Genomic DNA, 24,295 nt, shown 5'->3' with positions numbered 1-24,295 from the left:
ATCGCAATCGACACGCTGCATTTTGGTTCGACTCTCCTTCGCCTACAGAAAACCGTTACAATATATATATATATATACAGTGGGGCAAAAAAGTATTTAGTCAGCCACCAATTGTGCAAGTTCTCCCACTTAAAAAGATGAGAGAGGCCTGTAATTTTCATCATAGGTACACTTCAACTATGACAGCCAAAATTAGAAAAAAATCCAGAAAATCATATTGTAGGATTTTTAATGAATTTATTTGCAAATTATGGTGGAAAATAAGTATTTGGTCAATCACAAAAGTTTCTCAATACTTTGTTATATACCCTTGTTGGCAATGACAGAGGTCAAACGTTTTCTGTAAGTCTTCACAAGGTTTTCACACACTGTTGCTGGTATTTTGGCCCATTCATCCATGCAGATCTCCTCCAGAGCAGTGATCTTTTGGGGCTGTTGCTGGGCAACACGGACTTTCAACTCCCTCCAAAGATTTTCTATGGGGTTGAGATCTGGAGACTGGCTAGGCCACTCCAGGACCTTGAAATGCTTCTTACGAAGCCACTCCTTCGTTGCCTAGGGCGGTGTGTTTGGGATCATCGTCATGCTGAAAGACCCAGCCACGTTTCATCTTCAATGCCCTTGCTGATGGAAGGAGGTTTTCACTCAAAATCTCACGATACATGGCCCCATTTATTCTTTCCTTTACACGGATCAGTCGTCCTGGTCCCTTTGCAGAAAAACAGCCCCAAAGCATGATGTTTCCACCCCCATGCTTCACAGTAGGTCTGGTGTTCTTTGGATGCAACTCAGCATTCTTTGTCCTCCAAACACTAAGAGTTGAGTTTTTACCATATGTTATATTTTGGTTTCATCTGACCATATGACATGCTCCCAATCTTCTTCTGGATCATCCAAATGCTCTCTAGCAAACTTCAGATGGGCCTGGACATGTACTGGCTTAAGCAGGGGGACACGTCTGGCACTGCAGGATTTGAGTCCCTGGCGGCGTAGTGTGTTACTGATGGTAGGCTTTGTTACTTTGGTCCCAGTTCTCTGCAGGTCATTCACTAGGTCTCTCCTGTGTGGTTCTGGGATTTTTGCTCACCTTTCTTGTAAACATTTTGACCCCACGGGGTGAGATCTTGCGTGGAGCCCCAGATCGAGGGAGATTATCAGTGGTCTTGTATGTCTTCCATTTCTTAATAATTGTTCCCACCGTTGATTTCTTCAAACCAAGCTGCTTACCTGTTGCAGATTCAGTCTTCCCAGCCTGGTGCAGGTCTACAATTTTGTTTCTGGTGTCCTTTGACAGCTCTTTGGTCTTGGCCATAGTGGAGTTTGGAGTGTGACTGTTTGAGGTTGTGGACAGGTGTATTCTATACTGATAACAAGTTCAAACAGGTGCTATTAATACAGGTAACGAGTGGAGGACAGAGGAGCCTCTTAAATAAGAAGTTACAGGTCTGTGAGAGCCAGAAATCTTGCTTGTTTGTAGGGGACCAAATACTTATTTTCCACCATAATTTGCAAATAAATTAAAATTAAAAATCCTACAATGTGATTTTCTGGATTTTTTTTCTCATTGTGTCTGTCATAGTTGAAGTGTACCTATGATGAAAATTACAGGCCTCTCTCATCTTTTTAAGTGGGAGAACTTGCACAATTGGTGGCTGACTAAGTACTTTTTTGCCCCACTGTATATATACACACACTATATATATATAGTGTATGTATGTATGTATGTATGTATGTATGTATGTATGTATGTATGTATGTATGTATGTGTATATATATATATATATATATATATATATATATATATATATATATATATATAGCAAGTGTTCTTCTGTAGTGTACTCAATTCTGCTGGAGAGCCTGACGAAAGCTGTTCTTCAATCGTTTGATCCTGGTCTGACACTGCTCTACAGTTCTCATGTAGCCTCTCTCAGACATGTTTTTGGAAATGAGAGTGAACACGTGGCGATTTTTGACACAACCTTTCAGAACTCGCTGCACAGAGTCTTTTCCCCAAATGTCTATGAGGTTTAGAGTCTCATCACCCGACCAAGGGACTTTGGTGTCAGTCGTCATGGGTTCTTGACACAAAAGGGTAAGTAAAACTGTCATGCATTTTCTTTTACCATGTACTGTATTTAAAATGTATTCATAATGAACAGAGATTTCACACCTGTGTATTCTCCCCACATCGAGATGAGAGGAGATTCACTAAAATATTCAATATTCACTGGAGAATCCCTGTAAAAGAGGAACACAGAAATTCACATAAAGCAGATTTAAAATCCCCCACAAAAAAACACAATGACTTCAAAGGCATGCTGGGAGACAAACCAAAATGAGCTACTTCAATATCAGTTCTTACTGAAACAGAGGTGAATCTGCTTGCCGTTTCTGGGGAACCTCTGAACTGTTGCTCATTTTCCTCTTCCAGGACAGTCTGCCCTCTCCTACTCTCATTGGCTGAAAATGACGTTCCCTCCTTCACAATTTCATCCGTTTCAATTCTGTCCCTCTGTTCATTTCGCTTCTGTCTTGTTCTCTCAGATATCCTCCTCTTACCAGTCCCCAGATTTGGCTGGTCAATGGGAATCTCAATAATCTCTTCTTTATTTGGATGGTTTGAGATTGGTGTGGCCTCTTGCAGGTGATCAGAGTGTATTTGAGTATGTTTGTCAGCAGTAGTCCCCAGTTTCATGAATGGAGGGAAGGACAGAGAGGAGAGGATGCAGTCGTCCATAGGTAAAGACCAAGTGTCTGAGAGAAATCGAGAATGAGAGGCTTAGTAAATCACTGCGACTTCTCACCCGTTTGCTAGTCAAATAATACATTTATAATTCTAACAATCAAAGCAAAGATGATGACACATCAGTCATAATTATCCACTGAACCAGCCTTACCTTTTACATCAATGTGTCCAAGATTTCTGTGATGTTCAATTAAAGCCTTCATCTCCTCTGGCAGAGTCGCAGATTGCAAACACTCATCCAGAACTGAGGAGGCCCCATCAAGCCATGACACCACCTGAGAAAGTGCCCTTAGTCATCACGGGTGTGCATTAGCAGTGGTAGGTTCAAGTTTAATACAATACATGCTGTATTCTTTCTTCCTATTGATTACATTAATTTTTTTGCACAGGAGGACGCTGAGGGGAGAACAGCTCATAATAATGGCTGGAATGGAGTGAATGGAATGGCATCAAACACATGGAAATCATGTGTTTGATGCCATTCAGTTTATGCCGTTGCAGACATTACTATGTTCCTGTTCTCCCCAATTAAGGTGCCAACAGCCATCTGTGGGTTAATGTGCATAATAAAATCACCCACACAGTGGTCCCTGGGTGTAGTGATGGAAGCTTTGATTCTGTCCAGGTGGGGCTGGATGGTCTCAGGGTTGACTTGGTGATCACCACGACACAACTCCAGAACCAGCTATGGACACAAAAAAAGTATTTCAACACTATCATTGGCACCAGTGCACTACTGGTTTACTGGTTCAACTATCAACCACTGTTAGACAGATTGGAGGGAACTAATACAGTTGTTAAATGTACAAAAATAAACTAAATTTCAGTCACTAAACAAATCCATGTGCAGACACACATGCACACACACACACACTTCTCAACAGAGAAGCTAACCCTGGCTCTCAGTCCCAGGATGAGTTGGGCCCTCTGCCGGTAACTCAGCAGCTCTGGAACCATCTCTGTCACAGAGGTGACAAATTCCTCCAACATCCCATAATGCATGACAAGTCCTTTCTGCACAACTTGCCACATAGCAGCTGACAGAAGTTGCAGGGGTATAAACTGTGTATAAACTGTGATACTGTATTTACTGTCGTTGCTTTGGTCTTTTTCACTAAATTTCGTTTTTCTTTCATCACAACTGATGAGGAAGAGTGTAGCCACATCAACATTGCCAGACTTCCAGGAACGCTTGCGAAACAGACCACGCCGGGTTAGGGATTTGAGAATTTAATGAGAGAAAGGTTGGACTAAATTCCTGAGTTGTTCATTTTCTCGAAATCTAAAGACACAACCTAGATTCCATACAATGTCTTAAGTATTTTAACATGTTTTTACTCCGACCTCCTGAAATCGACAAACTGACACCTTTTCATTTTCGTCAAAACTACTTTATTTGGAAGGAATGCCTTTGATTTGACAGCCCGCACATGCGCAGTTTGTCGTGAAACGCAACAACATACTTCTACGCATGCGCTTTGCTAGACAAAGTCGTCATGACATCGCCCAGTGTGATCTGGGATTTCTATTGGAGGGGCAGTTTTAGCCTATCTTCATACTGTACTGTCTTTGATGTAGTGGTATCCTGTGGTTCGATGTCCTAAACCAGGAAAAACTGTCGCGTAAGTCATTGTGAGATGGCTCAACAATTGTTATTAAAAGTCATTTGCAATCATCAGGGATCATTGAACTATGCAGATCTGGCAGATATTGGGTGTGGGGCAGATAGGATCTGCGCTCTTGATAAACTTGTTGAAAACGATTTATGTTCTATAGCAGTGTGTAATGGAAATGAACGCATTTTTGCGAAAACGAAAGTTAGACGCTGCAAGGCTCAGCAATGTGATGGCTGCAATGATTTACATCTATGTAAATTGTATCTATTTGGGGACTGCAAGAATAGTATCGGAAGGTAAGCATAAAATATGTTTTATACGATATGGGCTAAATAAACTGCGTTTAAACAGGCAATCCAATTCTGAACTTGTTTCCATAATCTTATCTTTTTTAGAGCTGATGTGATTGGACAGAGGACCAATTATTGAAAAAATATCAGAATTGTGCTGCCTGTCTAAACGCAACGATAAGACCAGAGAAGTCTTAAAGTAGGACAGTTTGTTTTGCATGGCCTGGTTAAACTCATCCGGGGCACCAGGCCATGCAAAACGAACTCGCACAATGTTAGACTGCGTGCCTACACATTAAATGTATCATTGCAACTATTATTACATTTGAGGTATTTCAGGCCAAAACTTGAAACTGCAATAGTGTTGAAAGATTCAATGGGGTTTAGATGTTGAATTAATTCAGCCAACTGAATTGTGCCTTGCATGTTTATTGACCTGTTTATTAACACATTGACTCCCAGACGGACATGCCACTTTGGCCATGACCTTCACTCCGAACACAACTCCATCGTTTTGAGAGAGCATAAACTTGAGACGCTGAGTAGACAGGAACTCCGGCAGCTATTATTACAGAATGACAACTCCCTCCTTCCACAGGTAAGAGCCAACCGTTTACCTCTAAGTGCTGATGTGGATCAGTGGAATGTGTGTGTGTGTGTGTGTGTGTGTGTGTGTGTGTGTGTGTGTGTGTGTGTGTGTGTGTGTGTGCGTGTGCGTGAGTGCAGGTCCAGCTCCAGGCATAAGCGACATAAGCAAGGGGGTGGGGGAATCTATCGGGTCTCAATTTATTGTTGAGAGTTAGAATAGTGTAATACACAAGGTGCAATTTCAAAATTTGTTTGTGTATCAGCAATTTTTCTCTTATTAGGTCAGTCATTGCCAGTCACTCAATTAGTCATGTCAGCTAACCATTTTGAGATTGGTACGTTAGTTTATCCAGCTATCTAAACTTGTAGTAGTCATTGCTTAAAACCAACTTGGCATGCAGTACACATGCCCAGGGCCGCTGACCTCCGGAGGGACCCCATTGATGTTGTTAGTTACTCTCACTCTGATATCATTAACAAGGTATAAATCATGGCAAAATGTGTCAGGGGGCAACCGAATCGCTCTTAGAGGCCCCAAAAGGATATAACCTGCCATGTGTGTGTGACTGATGAAGAGATGCTGTCTGCACATATTAAAATCCATTTGAATTCAATTACTCTTTGACAGAATCCCATTTTATGTAAATAACACTTTCCATATGTTTGCCCATGGAAGAAGTGGTCAGAAAGTGATCTTCTGGACTTGAACAGTAGGCTACCTGTGCATGTTCGTCCACTCCAAAATAATTCCAGCATCCAAACTTCATGTATACTCGTGCCATTTGATGAATGGAAATAGACATCTGTTACAAAACACCAAAAAGTGTTTCATGACATTCAGGGATTACCATTCGTTAGCCTACATTAACTGACAAATGTACCTTTTTTGTAGCCTGAAATGGGGGTTAACACCTGAAATGGGTCTGAAACTGGAAAACTGGGATGGTCACCCTAACACACACAGTCAACTTTACTAGACTAGGCTACAATGTGAATTACCATAAACTTCTAATATGCCTACCGGTAGCCAGTGATGTAGTGGTAAAAAATAGGTGGGTGAACTCTGATTGCCGGTCACGGTGAAAAAAGTAACGCTCCCTATACTTTCAATGCATTTTTCTGAAAAAGGTGGGTAAATGGCGTTTACTTGCATTTACCCTCCAGTAGGCCCACAGCACTGCCGGTAGCCTACCCTGTCACCCGAGACAATTTTACACACGTGAACACATGCAGAACAGGTAGCCTACATTCAATATAATAGGCCTATGATTTGAATCAAAACATATTTACTTTTCCCACATTTTGATACGTTACAGCCTTATTCCAAAATTGTTTTTGTTTTTAAATACCCCATTATGACAAAGCAAAAACAGGTTTTTAGAAAATGTTGCAAATCAAAAAAATATAAAAAAACGGAAATATCACATTTACATAAGTGTTCAGACCCTTTACTCAATACTTTGTTGAAGCACCTTTGGCAGTGATTACAGCCTTGAGTCTTCTTAGGTATGACACTACAAGCTTGGCCCACCTGTATTTGGGGTGTATCTCCCATTCTTCTCTTCAGATCCTCTCAAGCTCTGTCAGGTTGGATGGGGAGCGTTGCTACACAGCTATTTTCAGGTCTCTCCAGAGTTGTTCGATTGGGTTCAAGTCCGGGCTCTTGCTGAGCCACTCAAGGACATTCAGAGACTTATCCTGAAGCCACTCCAGCGTTGTCTTGGCTGTGTGCTTAGAGTCGTTTTCCTGTTGGAAGGTGAACCTTTGCTCCAGTCCGAGGTCATGAGCAGGCTATCATCAAGGATCACTCTGTACATTGCTCCATTCATATTTTCCTTGATCCCGACTAGTCTCCCAGTCCCTGCCGCTGAAAAACATCCCCACAGCATGCTGCTGCCACCACTGTGCTTCACCATAGGGATAGTGCCAGGTTTCAACCAGGCGTGTCGCTTGTCATTCAAGAAAAACCTCAATGTAGCTTATAGATATAAATTGCACAGGAATTATACATTTACAGTACATTCAGAAAGTATTCAGACCCATTCCCTCTTTCCACATTTTGTTACATTACAGCCTTATTCCGCCCCTTTTTTTCAATTTTTGCCTAAAATGACATACCCAAATCTACCTGCCTGTAGCTCAGGCCCTGAAGCAAGGATATGCACATTGTTGATACCATTTGAATGGAAACACTTTGAAGGTTGTGGAAATGTGAAAGGAATGTATGAGAATATAACACATTAGATCTGGTAAAACATAATACAAAGGGAAAAAAAATGTTATGGTGGAAAATAAGTATTTGGTCACCTACAAACAAGCAAGATTTCTGGCTCTCACAGACCTGTAACTTCTTCTTTAAGAGGTTCCTCTGTCCTCCACTTGTTATCAGTATTGTTATCAGTATAAAAATGTTTGTTTTGTATTTTTTTATACCATCATCTTTGAAATGCAAGAGAAAGGGCATAATTAATTATTCTAGCCCAGGCGCAATTTAGACTGTATGTGCAAAGCTTTAGAGCGATCCAATGGACTATTGCATATCTATTCAAAATGTTGTATCAAGACTGCCCAAATGTGCCTAATTGGTTTATTGATACATTTTAAAGTTCAGAATTGTGCACTCTCCTCAAACAATTGCATGCTATTCTTTCACTCTAATAGCTACTGTAAATTGGACAGTGCAGTTAGATTAACAAGAATTGAAGCTTTCTGCCCATATCAGATATGTCTTTGTCCTGGGATTTTGTTTTGTTTCTTACAACCTCATGCTAATCGCGTTAGCCTACGTTAGCTCAACCGTCCCTTGGACGGGACACCGATCCTGAAGAAGTTTTAAATGGATCAAATATTTCCCCCCCCCTCATCAATCCACACACAATACCCCATAATGACAAAGCGAAAACAGTATTTTTTTATTTTTTTTGCAAATCTATAAAAAATAAATAAAAAAACAGATACCTCATTTACATAAGTGTTCAAACCCTTTGCTTTGAGACTCGAAATTGAGCTCAGGTGCATCCTGTTTCCATTGATCATCCCTGAGATGTTTCTTCAACTTCATTGGAGTCCACATGTGGTAAATTCAATTGATTGGACATTATTGGAGGATTGACAACATAATTTAAAACCACAGATTTTCCATTTCAAGTCAACGTTATCTGATATGTACACCTCCAATAATCTTTCTGGTAAGAAAGTAGACATTTCAATTGTATTCCCATTTTAGTACTTTTATCAGCCAAAACATGACACCCACTCAGTATTCTAAAGCATGTTGTGTCTCAACAGATAGCGGGCAACTTTACATGATCTAAAATAGGGTCTAAGCTACTACATATGCAAATATGTTTTTTATATTTTTTATAATTGTTGTAAAAAATGTTAACCCTTTACACTCGTACCTGTATACAGGTTGATTTGGGCAAGCATAAATTGGAACGCAGTGGCTGTACAGTAAGATGCTGTACATGTCGTCAGACCTCAGGCTCTGTGCTTCACAGCGCTGTATGGGTTTTGACTGACAGACGTTCTAACGCGCGACATGAAGTTGCCCCCATCCTTCCCGCTAATTGAGCAACTTTTGTAAATGTTCTGTTGACTGAGTGAGAGAAATGCTGTTAAGTAAGAGGACTCAATGTACAATATCTTGAAATATGAGACGTTGAGGATTATAATAAATGCTGCTTTGATGTCATACAAGCAAGCCAAATACCTGTCCAAATGTGCACTTCACATTTTCTTATCATAAAACTCATATCATATACAGTGTCAACGTTTATGATCACTGTTTGTACAGTTACAATATGACATGGCATCATACCCTGAACAGAATAAGCCTATGTTTGTCCACTGTGGATGTATTTTGCTGCTGCACAGGCACGTGAATGTATTCATGAATCCTTTTCTATGTGCACCAAAATTACAATCGGTTTCCTGAACTGCAAAAAGTGAAAAGCCTGACACTGTAATATCATATTTTATAATTTAGCTAGTCTTGTTGGCAATAGAACAAGCTTTCAAATCATGCACACCTGGCTCAGATTGCAATTGATAAAAATCGCTACAGATGGCTATATCGGTCAGGACTAGTAAAGGCCCAAATTGGGCTTTTTATTTTTTTAAATTCAAATGTCTTGATTTTTTTTATTATTATGGTTTTTTATTTATTTATTTATTATGATATTTCATGCGCAGCACCCCTACTTCCCGCGGCTATGGGAAAAACCAATGGCGATGAGGCATCGCCAGCGGTGAAATTTATAGCACACTTCAGACAACCACGGCCAATATGACTGTACAGCAAATGTTGCAATGGTAAAATGTTTGATACAATTTTCACCTGACATTTTCACTCTAATTCCTGCCTAATATGTTGGCGTGCATTGTTTATTTGTATTTTTATTACCAATTTAGATATTTCGAATAATGTGAAAGGCATTTTGCACTGATTCATACAGTATAATGGTTTAAAAACTGCATTTGTATAGTATTACCGTTATAGCCACATGCTCTACACTCCCGTTAAACAACTCTAAATCGCTTTGGCACAGTCATTACTTGCCAATAATGTTGCATAAACATTTGAAAGGTCTATAATTTTTACTGAACACAATTAAATGCTTTCAATTGCCCACTTATAGGCATGACCAATTTTTAGGTAACTTTATTAACAATGTGACATTCTGCTTGAAATAACATGTAGGTTAATGAAATAATCAAAAGAAAAATGTGATTATTTATTAGCCTAGTGGTAGGCATATATCATGTGAATTAGGCCTCATGTAAAATCATTGTCAAAAGCGCAAGAGGTACTGTTGCATGTAGGTCTAGATTATTTATGGGTTGATCATATAGAAATACCAAAACATTCTTTCAACTCCAAATCAATTAACTGTCTATGGTGCCGGATCCACTGACTCACTGCCTTTTTCTATATCAAGACACCTGCTGGTAACTCTTATCTGGTTGGGACAGTTCATGACGTGTCCTGAACATCTGTCGTCCTAGGTGTGATCCTTGAGACTAAAGATGCTTCTTGCATAGCTTTTTTATTGTCTCTATGCTCAGCATTTATGGACAATTGTCTACCCTGAGATGCTTTGTGGATACGACCCCAACTCTCAGACTCTCAAAGAAGAGGTCGTTGCCCTGATCAGTGAGATGCACACCATCCCTAAGGTACTGCCCAGGGATACAGTACTTTATGGCAGAGTGGCAGATTGTGGGCATGCGCCTGTCACAGAGAAATGCAAACACCAGCTGGTTGACAAAGCGCTGTGCCATCTCTATGCGCTTGTTGATGTTCCCCATCCCACTGAAACATCCAACTCCTCCACTGTGGGATGTCAGAGTAGGTCACCGTTGTCAGATATCCAGATGACTACCTCCAAATCAGCTCACATCTGACGCAACAGGGCTGTCTCCTTGGTGTGTCCCACGTCTCTTCCACCAATGTGGATGCCTAAGATACATTCACAGTCACACCTCGCCTTGGTGAGAGAGAATCATTCAGAACCCTTCCATTAAGAACAGGTCATCCATTTTTTGCTCTCCTGTAGTCATCTAGCCACATTGTGTAATCGCATAGTAAATATTTGCTTCAGTCTTTGTTTCCTTGCTCTCACCAATTTGCTTTGAGCAATGATCAGTAGGATTATGAGCTGGGATCTTATCAATAAATAAAATGCACAACATTGTGAGGGTTCACAAGGAGAGCATGTGTTAAGCTGTATGATAATGGTGAATAATCACTTTCTGGTGAAAAAACATGGAAATTAAAAACAAAAAACTACGTTTTAAGTGAGAATAGGCATTGGTCTGAAGCTGAAAAATAAATGAAATTCACATGAGTAGCACAATGCCTATTTCACCTATGCTCTACCAAGATTTTCCAGCACACAGCTTTGACCTACTACAGTAGCTATGTTGGTATTGTACTTCAAACTGTGTAGGCAGATTGCTTAGGATTCAAACCTTCTCAAACAGCCGAATTCATCCTCTTCAGGGGGATAATGGACTGTACAGTGTATTATCGTTGCATAACCATCTTTACTGCAAAAATAAATACAAGTACAAAACAACTTTAAGCTACATCTTATTTTGACATTTTGACATCGGTAATGAACTGTCCATTGATCAGCACAGCAATTGATAAAACAGGACCCTGTTTGAAACACAAGTGGTTCTGAGTCAATGTTACGTATTAAGCTAACAGTTACAGAAATGAAGAATGCAGACCACCACCTGTTGGGCACATATTGACCAAAAAATATGTTATTTTTTCAATGACATGTATTGCTAAAATAAAGGTTTAAGAAAATACAGGGATGCACCACATTGCTGCAAGACAAAACAGTTAAATCAAGCCTGATGGTCTTGTAAGTATAAAAGCAGAGCTTGCTTTAATTAGATTTTTTTTAAAGCATGAAAAGGTAGCGTAATGGTATAATGTCTTACTGTGGTGGGTGAAGAATCCAATGCTTTACCTTGTATGCGGTACAAACCACATTATTGTGGAAGCACCTGTTCTAAGAGTATGAATTAGGCTGTTTTATTCTCACTTAAAACATATTTTTTTCTTTTTAATCTCTTGAATGTTTTGGCATTAAGTCTTAAAACTGTAGCACTTCTACAATGGGTCAATATGTATGGAATGTTCTGTCAAATTAATGGGGGTTCTGTCAAAAAGTGATTGAATTTAAATGGATTTACCCAATAGCTCTGTGTGTTCATCTCATGCTTTCTTGCATAAACAAGTATTTTAAAAGCCTTGTCACTCACTCTTTCAGGTGTGCAACTCTTATAACAAAGGCACTATGCCATATGGCAACTGCCCGGATCAGGAGGGGTGCAGGAGACTTCACGTGTGTGACAGGTACATCAGAGGAACCTGTTCCTCGGCAGCCGACTGCAACAGGTGTCATGACTTCTTTGAGCCCCACCCACTGAGGACCCTGCAGCAGAGGGGAGTGCCAAACGATCTAATGGTGTCCATGTTGTCCACCTACCGAAACATTCAGGCCATGAAAAGTGAAGGTGGCGGCAGTGCTGCTTCTATCAACAGGCCCCAGAGCTGTCCTCAGAGAAACACAGGTAGACGGCTGCAGGAACACACATCAGGGTTGTGTTCAGTGAGGAATAATGTTTCAGAACAGTCACAATACAGTGGGGCAAAAAGTATTTAATCAGTCACCTTTTGTGCAAGTTCTCCCACTTAAAAAGATGAGGGAGGCCTGTAATTTTCATCATAGGTACACTTCAACTATGACAGACACAATGAGAAGAAAAATCCAGAAAATCACATTGTAGGATTTTTAATGAATTTATTTGCTAATTATGGTGGAAAATAAGTATTTGGTCACCTACAAACAAGCACGATTTCTGGCTCTCACAGACCTGTAACTTCTTCTTTAAGAGGTTCCTCTGTCCTCCACTTGTTATCAGTATAAAAAACACCTGTCCACAACCTCAAACAGTCACACTCCAAACTCCACTATGGCCAAGACCAAAGAGCTGTCAAAGGACACCAGAAACAAAATTGTAGACCTGCACCAGGCTGGGAAGACTGAATCTGCAGTAGGTAAGCAGCTTGGTTTGAAGAAATCAACTGTGGGGCAATTATTAGGAAATGGAAGACATACAAGACCACTGATAATCTCCCTCGATCTGGGGCTCCATGCAAGATCTCACCCCGTGGGGTCAAAATGATTACAAGAACGGTGAGCAAAAATCCCAGAACCACACGGGGGGACCTAGTGAATGACCTGCAGAGAGCTGGGACCAAAGTAACAAAGCCTACCATCAGTAACACACTACGCCGCCAGGGACTCAAATCCTGCAGTGCCAGACGTGTCCCCCTGCTTAAGCCAGTACATGTCCAGGCCCGTCTGAAGTTTGCTAGAGAGCATTTGGATGATCCAGAAGAAGATTGGGAGAATGTCATATGGTCAGATGAAACCAATATATAACTTTTTGGTAAAAACTCAACTCGTCATGTTTGGAGGACAAAGAATGCTGAGTTGCATCCAAAGAACACCATACCTACTGTGAAGCATGGGGGTGGAAACATCATGCTTTGGGGCTGTTTTTCTGCAAAGGGACCAGGACGACTGATCAGTGTAAAGGAAAGAATGAATGGGGCCATGTATCGTGGGACTTTGAGTGAAAACCTCCTTCCATCAGCAAGGGCATTGAAGATGAAACGTGGCTGGGTCTTTCAGCATGACAATGATCCCAAACACACCGCCCGGGCAACGAAGGAGTGGCTTCGTAAGAAGCATTTCAAGGTCCTGGAGTGGCCTAGCCAGTCTCCAGATCTCAACCCCATAGAAAATCTTTGGAGGGAGTTGAAAGTCCGTGTTGCCCAGCAACAGCCCCAAAACATCACTGCTCTAAAGGAGATCTGCATTGAGGAATGGGCCAAAATACTAGCAACAGTGTGTGAAAACCTTGTGAAGACTTACAGAAAACGTTTGACCTCTGTCATGGCCAACAAAGGGTATATAACAAAGTATTGAGATAAACTTTTGTTATTGACCAAATACTTATTTTCCACCATAATTTGCAAATAAATTCATTAAAAATCCTACAATGTGATTTTCTGGATTTTGTCTGTCATAGTTGAAGTGGACCTATGATGAAAATTACAGGCCTCTCTAATCTTTTTAAGTGGGAGAACTTGCACAATTGGTGGCTGACTAAATACTTTTTTGCCCCACCATAGTCGTCTGCAAACCCTTACCCTTACTAGTATTTGTCTATGGACTTGCTTGCCAGTCAGGGTTGGTGGTCAATTCTATTTAAATTCCAGACCAGTCAATTAAATAAGTACAATGAAATTCCAATTCTCTGAAATGCTTTTCAATAACTAGGATTCCATGAAACCTTTTTATGCGAGTAAAGTACAGTTGAATTCAGAAGTTTACATACACTTAGGTTGGAGTCATTAAAACTCGTTTTTCAGCCACTCCACACATTTCTTGTTAACAAACTATAGTTTTGACAAGTCAGTTAGGACATCTACTTTGTGCATGACACAATTAATTTTTCTAATAATTGTTTACAGAAAGATTATTTCACTTATAATTCACTGTATCACAATTCCAGTGGGTCAGAAGTTTACATACACTAAGTTGACTGAGCCTTTAAACAGTTTAGAAAATTCCAGAAAATGATGTCATGGCTTTAGAAGCTTCTAATAGGCTAATTGACATAATTTGAGTCAATTGGAGGTGTACCTGTGGATGTATTTCAAGGCCTACCTTCAAACTCAATGCCTATTTACTTGACATCATGGGAAAATCAAAAGATATCAGCCAGACCTCAGAAAAAAATTGTAGACCTCCACAAGTCTGGTTCATCCTTGGGAGCAATTTCCAAATGCCTGAAGGTACGACGTTCATCTGTACAACCAATAGTACGCAAGTATAAACACCATTGGACTACGCAGCCATCATACCGCTCAGAAAGGAGACGCGTTCTGTCTCCTAGAGATGAACGTACTTTGGTGTGAAAAGTGCAAATCAATCCCAAAACAACAGCAAAGGACCTTGTGAAGATGCTGGAGGAAACAGGTACAAAAGTATCTATATCCACAGTAAAACAAGTCCTATATCGACATAACCTGAAAGGCCGCTCAGCTAGGAAGAAACCACTGCTCCAAAACCGCCATAAAAAAGCCAGACTACGGTTTGCACATGGGGACAAAGATCGTACTTTTTTGAAAAATGTCCTCTGGTCTGATGAAACAAAAATAGCACTGTTTGGTCATAATGACCATCGTTATGTTTGGAGGGAAAAGGGGGGACTTGCAAGCTGTAGAACACCTTCCCAACCGTGAAGCACGGAGGTGGCAGCATCATGGTGTGGGGTCCTTTGCTGCAGGAAGGACTGGTGCACTTCACAAAATAGATGGCATCATGAGGTATGAAAATTATGTGGGTATATTGAAGCAACATCTCAACGCATCTGTCAGGAAGTTAAAGCTTGGTCGCAAATGGGTCTTCCAAATGGACAACAACCCCAAGCATATTTCCAAAGTTGTGGAAAAATGGCTTAAGGACAACAAAGTCAATGTATTGGAGTGGCCATCACAAAGGCCTGACCTCAATCCTATAGACAATTTGTGGGCAGAACTGAAAATGCGTGTGTGAGCAAGGAGGCCTACAAACCTGACTCAGTTACACCAGCTCTGCCAGGAGGAATGGGCCAGAATTCAGCCAACTTATTGTGGGAAGCTTGTGGAAGGCTACCCGAAACGTTTGACCCAAATTAAACAATTTAAAGGTAATGCTACCAAATACTAATTGAGTGTATGTAAACTTCTGACCCACTGGGAATGTGATGAAAGAAATAAAAGCTGAAATAAATCACTCTCTACTATTATTCTGACATTTTACATTCTTAAAATAAAGTGGTGATCCTAACTGACCTAAGACCAGGAATCTTTTTAAATTAAATGTCAGGAATTGTGAAAAACTGAGTTTAAATGTATTTGGCTAAGGTGCATTTAAACTTCCGACTTCAACTGTACATGTTGGATGAAAAATGTCATGACAGGCCTGGGAAAAAAATAAATATTGGTAAACTTTCCAAATGTTGACATAAAAATATGCTGGATAACGTAAGTTATTATGCGAGAAAAGGCTTTTGTCCGGAATAATCTCATCATGTAGACTGTACCCACAACTGTATCTGCGAGCTGGTGGCTAGAGCGCACGTGCCAATACCTGAGTGGGCACATTCGCTATATAACGCAAAAACAAGTATTCAGTACATGGGAATTTAACTGCAAAAGTAATGTTTCTGTGCACTATGTCATCATGCACAGCCTTTTATCCACAACAAGTCAATTTGATGGAAACACGTCTCTGGTGGGAAAATGCGCAGATAGTTTGGATGGAAACCTAGCTAGTGAGGAAAATGTGGAATTGGAATTTGGTTTACTTCATGAGTGAACTGGAATTGACCTCAACCCTGTTGCCAACTTTGATTTCATGTAACTAAATGTTTGTTTGTTAATTTGTTTATTTACAGTGAGGAATGAGATCTGCCTGTTCTTTGTCAAGGAGGACTGCAAACAAGGAGGTACATTTAACGAGGGAGATATTGTGTGTGGAGGCAGAGTGACTAGAGAGAATAGCTTTCCTATGTTTGCTTTGGCAGTTGCAAGGGCTTTGCCCCATTTTTACTCAGGAAGAAGCTATGGCAGCCGACCGGATATGAGTTTATCTATAACTTTCAAGGTTGTCAGTAGATACACAATACAAACCCTGTGAAACCATAATTCAGGGACAAATCTGGCTGTTACCCAGGTGCAACAATGATACTCAGCAACATATCACATCTCACTGCAAACGTATGACTTGCAGAGAAATGCTGGAGAGTCCACTTCAAAATGCCCTACAAGTGGGAAGTGAACCGTGGACAGACTTGATCAGCTCTGCCAGAAAACGAAGCCATCGAGAGAGACTTCTGTGACCCTTCTAAGATACACAGGTACAGTATGTTGTTATGTCATACTTAAGGATAGACTCAGCAATTTCCGCAACAACTAAGAGCGTTGGAGCGCAAGCCTCAACTTCCCCGCTGTTTTGGTCCCATGGCTACCACATTGTAACAGCGTGAAGCAAACCCGTGCACATGTGCAGATATATTACCTTGTGTGACTGTCCTGCATCTCGCTCAACTCAATATCTGCGGTGCTGCTTGTGGCAACGTCATTTCCCTGAGTCTACCTTTAACTAGCAAAAGTTTTTTTTGAACCATTAACCATTTTTTTACCATTTACATTTGTTATGCCTTCACAGTGAGGGAGCTGAGGGTGTGCGTTTCGACTCCATGAGCCGCGGGTTATGGGATGTTCGTCGTCTCTCCACAGTTTCCTCTGTGACCAAGCCCACATACGTACTCACCACAGAGTGGGCGTGGTTCTGGGAGGACGAGTACGGCAAATGGATCCAGTACGCATCCATCGTAAGTGGTGTAAAACACTCAAACAGGCTGCTGTGTTATGAGGACAATAATAGAGATAGTAAAACGTTGTTCCCCTTGAATTAGAGTTTTTTCCTATAAATCACAGAAAGAGATGCACAGATTGTCGTCCATCACCAGTGAAGACCTTGAGAAAAGGTTCCAGGAGGATCAAAGTGCTGTGGTGAAGTTCACTGCAGGCCAGCAGTCTTATGAGCTGAGTTTCAGAGGTAACACACATCAACACTCTTGCAAAACAGCTCTCATGTGCATCCTTCTGTAATAATAGTAATAATAATAATATATTTGAGTTATAAGTGCTTAACACAAGTTACAGTTAGAATTTAAAAGGCTACTCTTATATACTACCGGTCAAAAGTTTTAGAACACCTTCTCAGTCAAGGTTTTTCTTTATTTTTACTATTTTCTACATTGTAGAATAGTAGTGATGACATTAAAACTATGAAATAACATATATGGAATCATGTACTACCCCAAATAATTGTAAACAAATCTATCTATTTTATTTTGTGATTCAAATAGCCACTATTTGCCTTGATGACAGCTTTGCACACTCTTGGAATTCGCTCAACCAGCTTCACCTGGAATGCTTATCCAACAGTCTTGAAGCGGTTCCCACATATGCTGAGCACTTGTTGGCTGCTTTTCCTTCACTCTGAGGTCCGACTCATTCCAAACCATCTCAATTTGGTTGAGGTCAGGGGATTGTGGAGGCCAGCACTCCACCACTCTCCTTCCTGATAAAATAGCCCTTACACATCCTGGAGGTGTGTTTTGGGTCACTGTCGTGTTGAAAAACAAATGATAGTCCCACTAAGCCCAAACTAGATGGGATGGCGTATCGCTGCAGAATGCTGTGTTAGCCATGTTGGTTAACTGTGCCTTGAATTCAAAATATAATCACAGACAGTGTCACTAGCAAAGCACACCCACACCATAACACCTCCTCATCCATGCTTTACAGTGGGAAATACACGTGCAGAAATCATCCGTTCACCCACACCGCGTCTCATAAAGACACGGCGGTTGGAACCAAACATCTCCAATTTGGACTCCAGACCAAAGAACAGATTTCCACTGGTCTAATGTCCATTGCTCTTGTTTCTTGGCCCAAGCAAGTCTCTTATTATTATTGGTGTCCTTTAGTAGGGATTTCTTTGAGGCAATTCGACCATGAAGGCCTGATTCACACAGTCTCCTCTGAACAGTTGATGCTGAGATGTGTCTGTTACTTGAACTCTGTGAAGCATTTATTTGGGCTGCAATTTCTGAGGCTGGTAACTCTAAAGAATTTATGCTCTGCAACAGAGGTAACTCTGGGTCATCCATTTCTGTGGCAGTCCCCATGAGAGCCAGTTTCATCATAACGCTTGATAGTTTTTGCGGCTGCACTTGAATAAACTTTCAATGTTCTTGACATTTTCTGGATTGACTGACCTTCATGTCTTAAAGTAATGATGTACTGTCATTTCTCTTAGCTAATTTGAGCTGCTCTTGCCATAATATGGACTTGGTCTTTTACCAAATAAGGCTATCTTCTGTATACCACTCATACCTCGTCACAACACAACTGATTGGCTCAAACGCATTAAGAAGGAAAGAAATTCCACAAATTAACTTTTAAGAAGGCACACGTTAATTGAAATTCCAGGTAATACCTCATGAAGCTGGTTGAGGGAATGCCAAGTGTGTGCAAAGCTGTCATCAAAGGCAAAGGATGGAATCTCAAATATAAAATATATTTTGATTTGTTTAACACTTTTGTGGTTACTACATGATTACATATGTGTTATTTCATAGTTTTGATGTCTTCACTATTATTCTACAATGTAAAAAAAATAGTAAAAATAAAGAAAAACCCTTGAATGAATTGGTGTTCTAAAACTTTTGACCGGTAGTGTACACCCCTCAAATTACAGTACTAAAATCGACAGCAGGTTGTCAAGATGTTAGAGATGTCAAACGGTAACTGTAAGGATGCTGGTTCAAATAGTTATTATTGTAATTACAGACATGACTCAATTTAACAAAATATTTGGTACTGTACGGATGGTCAGACGACGTCCAGTCTTTGTTTCAACTGTGGACGCACAAGCTGCAAGAAGCAGGTAATATATGAATGGGAATGGACTAAGAATGAGTATACAGTGCCTTGCGAAAGTATTCGGCCCCCTTGAACTTTGCGACCTTTTGCCACATTTCAGGCTTCAAACATAAAGATATAAAACTGTATTTTTATACAGTTTCTCGGACCTGGTGTGTTCCTTGTTCTTCATGATGCTCTCTGCGCTTTTAACGGACCTCTGAAACTATCACAGTGCAGGTGCATTTATACGGAGACTTGATTACACACAGGTGGATTGTATTTATCATCATTAGTCATTTAGGTCAACATTGGATCATTCAGAGATCCTCACTGAACTTCTGGAGAGAGTTTGCTGCACTGAAAGTAAAGGGGCTGAATAATTTTGCACGCCCAATTTTTCAGTTTTTGATTTGTTAAAAAAGTTTGAAATATCCAATAAATGTCGATCCACTTCATGATTGTGTCCCACTTGTTGTTGATTCTTCACAAAAAAATACAGTTTTATATCTTTATGTTTGAAGCCTGAAATGTGGCAAAAGGTCGCAAAGTTCAAGGGGGCCAAATACTTTCGCAAGGCACTGTATGTTATGAATCCATTTCTTTTTTTTTTACATAATTTTTCATGTGTAATTTCAGGAGAAATGGAGCACGCAACCCCTCTCAGAATTTCAGAGCTGTTCCTGGATCTTGGGACAAGTCTGCGATACCTGACATTGGATACAAGGTCAATTGTTTACATGGGATTCTACTGCTTTGACTTGCAGGGAAGTCTATCATTTCCTTTCATTTGATTTCAGCTGTGACAACCATTTTGTTTTCCCCCTCCTGCAGACAGTCACTCTTCTGAGTTCTGACAGGGACTATCAGAAGGTCCAGAGACTTTTCAACAACACCATGAGGGGCTTCCAGATCACCAGCATCGAGAGGGTCCAAAACAGGGACCTCTGGGAAGTCTTCCAGTGGTATGTTTACATCAACTCTCACACACAATCCTAGCATGTTACTTCCAAAATACTATGTAAACCCTGGCTTGAACAAGATTATGGGGAAGCAGGAATTGAAAACCAGGGTGTGTAGAAATGGTCAGGGTGTGTAGAAATGGGTGTGTAGAAATGGTCAGGGTGTGTAGAAATGGGTGTGTAGAAATGGTCAGGGTGTGTAGAAATGGTCAGGGTGTGTAGAAATGGGTGTGTAGAAATGGTCAGGTGTGTAGAAATGGTGTAGAAATGGTGTGTAGAAATCAGGTGTGTAGAAATCAGGGTGTGTAGAAATGGGTGTGTAGAAATGGTCAGGGTGTGTAGAAATGGGTGTGTAGAAATGGTCAGGGTGTGTCGAAATGGGTGTGTAGAAATGGTCAGGGTGTGTAGAAATGGGTGTGTGGAAATGGGTGTGTAGAAATGGGTGTGTAGAAATGGTCAGGGTGTGTAGAAATGGGTGTGTAGAAATGGTCAGGGTGTGTAGAAATGGTCAGGGTGTGTAGAAATGGGTGTTTAGAAATGGGTGTGTAGAAATGGTCAGGGTATGTAGAAATGGTCAGGGTGTGTAGAAATGGTCAGGGTGTGTAGAAATGGGTGTGTAGAAATGGTCAGGGTGTGTAGAAATGGGTGTGTAGAAATGGTCAGGGTGTGTAGAAAATGGTCGGGGTGTGTAGAAATGGGTGTGTAGAAATGGTCAGGGTGTTTAGAAATGGTCAGGGTGTGTAGAAATGGTCAGGGTGTGTAGAAATGGGTGTGTAGAAATGGTCAGGGTGTGTAGAAATGGTCTGGGTGTGTAGAAATGGTCAGGGTGTGTAGAAATGGTCTGGGTGTGTAGAAATGGTCAAGGTGTGTAGAAATGGGTGTGTAGAAATGGTCAGGGTGTGTAGAAATGGTCAGGGTGTGTAGAAATGGGTGTGTAGAAATGGTCAGGGTGTGTAGAAATGGGTGTGTAGAAATGGTCAGGGTATGTAGAAATGGTCAGGGTATGTAGAAATGGGTGTGTAGAAATGGTCAGGGTGTGTAGAAATGGGTGTGTAGAAATGGTCAGGGTGTGTAGAAATGGGTGTGTAGAAATGGTCAGGGTGTGTAGAAATGGGTGTGTAGAAATGGTCAGGGTGTGTAGAAATGGTCAGAAATGGGTGTGTAGAAATGGTCAGTGTGTAGAAATGGTCAGGGTGTGTAGAAATGGGTGTGTAGAAATGGTCAGGGTGTGTAGAAATGGTCAGGGTGTGTAGAAATGGTCAGGGTGTGTAGAAATGGTCAGGGTGTGTAGAAATGGTCAGGGTGTGTAGAAATGGGTGTGTAGAAATGGTCAGGGTGTGTAGAAATGGTCAGGGTGTGTAGAAATGGGTGTGTAGAAATGGTCAGGGTGTGTAGAAATGGGTGTGTAGAAATGGTCAGGGTGTGTAGAAATGGGTGTGTAGAAATGGGTGTGTAGAAATGGTCAGGGTATGTAGAAATGGGTGTGTAGAAATGGTCAGGGTGTGTAGAAATGGTCAGGGTGTGTAGAAATGGTCAGGGTGCGTAGAAATGGGTGTGTAGAAATGGTCAGGGTGTGTAGAAATGGGTGTGTAGAAATGGTCAGGGTGTAGAAATGGTCAGGGTGTGTAGAAATGGGTGTGTAGAAATGGTCAGGGTGTGTAGAAATGCTATACACAAAATATGAGGTGAACATCTCCTATATTTAAAGGTTTATTAGACAAGAGAGACATAGACATACATGTTCATGTAAGAGGTCTTCAACAAATCTCACCCCCTCCCCTCCCAGGAGAGGGCTGACCTAAATACTCTTGCCTATCTTTTTTCACTGCCAAAGCATTAAATCAAGGCGGAGACCTTGGGGTTGAATCGACTATACATTTGAAACGTCTTAATCGCTTAAAGACAACCATAGACCATTTTATGTCTTAGGGGCCCAGATACCAGTTACTGAGAGCTGCTTTACTGTGACCTCTGGCTTTACATATGGTACCCGGAGGCCAAATTCCAATAGGGAATAACCATCCAAAAATAGTATTCTTAACAGCAGCTAATGGTCATTTCCTCTTTCTCAGGAAAAGAGATTTGATGAAGAAAAACAATGGGGGTAAAAGCAGCAAGGAGCTTCATCTCTTCCACGGAACGGACCCAAAACACGTAGAGGCCATTTGCAGAGATAACTTTGACTGGAGGCTGTGTGGAACTAATGGAACTGTGTATGGCGAAGGTACCTCATGTTAACCAACTGTCAGATTTTAGAAGCAGTCATGATCTCATGATAGTCAGTCATTTTGTTTTACTGATGATCTTCTCTGTTTGTTTTAGGGAGTTACTTTGCCAGGGATGCCAAGTACTCACACAGCTTCACCAGCCACTCAGGAGTGAGGTCCATGTTTGCTTGTCAGGTGCTTGTTGGTGACTACACACGGGGTAATCCGGCGCTCCGTCGTCCCCCTCCAAAAGGTGAGGGAAGCCCCACTCTCTATGACAGCTGTGTGGACAATGTCCTGAACCCATCCATATATGTGGTTTTTGATAAGCACCAGGTGTACCCCGAGTTCCTCATCAGATATGATGATGGCGTCATGCACTGGACCTCTTTGGCTCCAGCTCCACTCAAGACAGTCTCTATCCAATCCACTTCCTTAACCCTAAAATCCAACCGGATTCAAGCCACAGCTGCTGCTACCACATCGAAGAGAGTTCCATCCACTTTGCGTCCATCTAAAACTGCAGCCACAACTTCCTCTAATCCAACCCGTTCTCTTCCCGCCTCGCGGCTTCTCCCAAAACCTGACCAAACCCCATTAACATTCAGTCAATCTCCAGTCCTCTTAAAGCCAGCCCTAAGTTCTCAATTGGTGGATACCACCCTAGGCCCAGATTTCACTCCCTCATTTGCAAACCTCACTCACACACTCACTACCCCAGCCAGTACCCCCTTTCGTACGCTCACTACCCCAGCCAGTATCCCCTCTCACACACTCACTACCCCAGCCAGCACCCCCTCTCGTACTCTCACTACCCCAGCCAATACCCCCTCTCATACGCTCACTAACCCAGCCAGTATCCCCTCTCACACACTCACTACCCCAGCCAGCACCCCCTCTCACACTACCCCAGCCAATCACTCACTCCCAGCCAGTACCCCCTCTCACACACTCACTACCCCAGCTAGTTCCCCCTCTCGCGCTCACTACCCCAGCCAGTTCCCCCTCTCGTACGCTCACTACCCCAGCCAGTACCCCCTTTCACACACTCACTACCCCAGCCAATACAACCTCTCATACACTCACTACCCCAGCCAGTACCCCAGCACTCACTACCCCAGCCAAACCTATCCTTCTTATACGCTCACTACCCCAGCCAGTACCCCCTCTTATACATTCACTACCCCAGCCAGTACCCCCTCTTATACATTCACTACCCCAGCCAGTACCCCCTCTTATACATGCACTACTCCAGCCAGTACCCCCTCTCTCCTACACTCACAACCCCAGCCAGTACACCCCTACCCCAGCCAGTACCCCCTCTTATACATTCACTACCCCAGCCAGCACCCCCATTCACTACCCCAGCCAGTACCCCCTATACATTCACTACCCCAGCCAGTACCCCCTCTTATACATTCACAACTCCAGCCAGTACCCCCTCTCCTACATTCACAACCCCAGCCAGCACCCCCTCTTATACATTCACTACCCCAGCCAGCACCCCCTCTTATACATTCACTACTCCAGCCAGTACCCCCTCTCCTACACTCACGACCCCAGCCAGCACAGCCTCTCGTAGACTGGCTCTCCAACCCCCCACCCCTACTCCTACACTCACTCTCTCAGCCAGCACACTGTCTCCTGTACTTTCCCCTTTAACTGTCCCCCTATCTCTGGCTCACACCCGTTCAACAACCACTACTCACACACTCCCTGCCAGCAGTACCTCTCACTCACTATCCCCTTCATCTTCACTGAGCACACCTTATCACACACTTTCTCACTCATCATACTCCCCAACTTACA

At 41.8% G+C, this 24,295-nt stretch overlaps 1 pseudogene; it reads left to right on the top strand.

Annotated features, from left to right (window-relative positions):
• The first annotated feature begins 4,273 nt into the window (after positions 1 to 4,273).
• LOC135515117 (protein mono-ADP-ribosyltransferase PARP12-like) lies at positions 4,274 to 24,068 on the top strand (annotated as a pseudogene).
• The last annotated feature ends 227 nt before the right edge of the window (positions 24,069 to 24,295 follow it).

This window comes from Oncorhynchus masou, chromosome 26 (assembly GCF_036934945.1).
Source record: "Oncorhynchus masou masou isolate Uvic2021 chromosome 26, UVic_Omas_1.1, whole genome shotgun sequence".
NCBI classification, from domain to species: domain Eukaryota; kingdom Metazoa; phylum Chordata; class Actinopteri; order Salmoniformes; family Salmonidae; genus Oncorhynchus; species Oncorhynchus masou.
The sequence above is the reverse complement of the archived record's forward strand: the minus strand, read 5'-3'. Positions and strand labels throughout refer to the sequence as shown.